The following is a 2,500-nucleotide window of genomic DNA, read 5'->3' on the forward strand; positions in this document are numbered from 1 at the left end:
TGAACGTGTACGAAGGAATGTCAGCGTATGTTAGGAATGACACCTATGCAGCAGCGTTTCCCTAAATCCCTTAATGTTATTCTTTGATTGCCATCCGAACTGTTTTTATTATTGCTTGGTAACTTTCTCCGGGACGCCGAGATTTAGATGGTCAGAAACAGCAGGAGCTTGCTAATTTCTTCCATGTCCAGATGATATGAAATTGAGGGAAACATTGCATCCATGACTGAAAACTTAAGGAATTCACAGAAATAAATACTAATGGCAAGGAGCTGGATGATTTCTAAACCCAACGTTGGCAAAGGAACGTATATGACAATCGTTATCTGAATACAGATGTCGAAAATGTATGATATGTTATAAACAACACGTAGGGTTTGTTAAGAGTCGCATGGCACAAAGCAATGGAAAACAATAGGTACAGCGCAGGTCCAGTGCGCCGCAGCAGTAGGCCGAGACAGCTTCAAAGCAGGTCTCCTCTTGGCAAAACAATAGCAGGTGTTAGTTCACAAAATAACGCAGAAACAGCAGAACAAAAGCAAGCAATAGAATGCAAAAAGACAATCAACATCGAAGTGTGCGCTCCCTGTGTCTCATGCATAAATGCGGTCGGAATCGGTGCAGCGCCCATTTCGCGAGACAGAAGGAGCAGGAAGAGCGGCGATGTCTTCGGGAAATGATCTTGTGCTTGAACTTTATCCCCATCAGCGGTTCCAGCAGGAAGTTTGCGCTCTGGTTCATGGCCGGCAAATCTGTTAAAAATAGCTGATGCATAGAACGTATTTTCAGAACTCTGCAATATCATTTGCTATTACGAACTGTTTTTTTTGTGTGTGTGTTTACAGACTCGATGTTGTGTTCTGAGAAATGAGTTTGCTTCATTGTGCCTTTTTTGACACTATTTGATGTGTTTTGCCGTGTCTGCATTTTAGATCTGCTTCCCTCTTCCCCCTCCCCCTCCCCCCTCCTTCCCCGCCAGACGACCTTCAGAAATTCCCTTTCGGAGGACTGCCGCTTGACATTTAAGCCTGACCCCTCTGGCAGGGCTGTCGGACTGTTTCCTGGTATTAGAACCTCCAACACCTGGCATTGTTAATACAGGAGAGCATGATCTATCACACACTAACAGGCATGCATTCGGAATCTGCATCTTCCCTCCTTTCTCCCCTCCCGCAATCTCTCTCTATTTGTGTCGATTATTCTCTCTCTCTCTCTCTCTCTCTGTTTCTCTCTCTCTCTACCTATCTATCTCTCTGTCTCTCTCTCTGTCTTTCTGTACCTGTCTGTCTGTCTGTCTGTCTCTCTCTCTCTCTCTCTCTCTCTCTCTCTCTCTCTCTCTCTCTCTCTCTCTCTCTCTCTCTCTCTCTCTCTCTCTCTCTCTCTCTCTCTCTCTCTCTATATATATATATATATATATATATATATATATATATATGTCTTTCTGCCCGTCTCTGTCTTTTCTATCTATATATATCTGTCGGTCCCTTTAGCAGTTTGACCATCTCTCCTTCGCATTTTTCCTTCTGTCCCCCTGTTTACTTTCGCCTTCCTCTCTCCGTCCGACTGTTGTGAGCAAAGTCTAAAACACGAAAACAACGAAGTCTTCCTCAAAGCAGATTCCTCCTCTTTCACTTTAAGATTCTGAGCACGAGTTGGATCCCGGCAGAGTAATGCTTCAGCTGGCAGGTACTTCCTCGATCATTAATTATAGACAAGACTCAGATTCAAGCCGGAGCGTGCAACTTGCCCTCAAGATCAGCTAAATCAACAACCCTAATTATCCACCTCAGAAAGCCATGAGTTAACCCGATCTTTGCGGATCCCTGCCGCTCTCTCTCACGTCCCTTGACTCCTCCTCATAAGGCTTTGCTGTGCCGTGACGAGAATTCAAGATGATTTACGTCCATTTTTTATTCCCTGGCTGCTTCCACCACTACAGATCTCACCGCCGCCATTGCCTGGATTCCCACAGCTGCATCGGATCTCTTGACGGGCATGTGTAATGCTCCGGACTCTGCCTTGCTAACAACTCTAGCGTATCTGATGATCTTATAAAACCCTCCGTCTGTAATGTGGCGGGGAATATTTGTGCTGTGGCAGTGCATTACCCCGTGCCTAAGTCCAACGTAAATATCTTATAAAATAAACTACTATTTATTCTGCATATAGCCGAGTCATGCTGCTCTACATGAGACCAGATGGAAAATAAATATGGCCAGAAGTACCGCACATGCACAGGGCAGAAGTATGTCCGAGTTGTGATTTGTATGCACGTGATGTCCTTTCATAGACTTAAACACGGAAGTTGAATGCTCAGACCACCAGCCCGCGCGCCGGCTGTCACGTCTGCTTCCTTTCCTTTGTCTGCCACAAGATTAACGAAGTCCAAAATGTGGTTTACGCTCCGGTCTCCACTGCATGACTTTTTGTGTGCGCATCACGGATTAGCAAAATGCAAAAACTTTAAATACCATTACTTCACATTTCAAAATGTGGATAT

The sequence above is a fragment of the Penaeus japonicus genome, unplaced genomic scaffold, assembly GCF_977035675.1.
Source record: "Penaeus japonicus unplaced genomic scaffold, GWHDUDI00000001_assembly GWHDUDI00000007, whole genome shotgun sequence".
Classification (NCBI taxonomy): domain Eukaryota; kingdom Metazoa; phylum Arthropoda; class Malacostraca; order Decapoda; family Penaeidae; genus Penaeus; species Penaeus japonicus.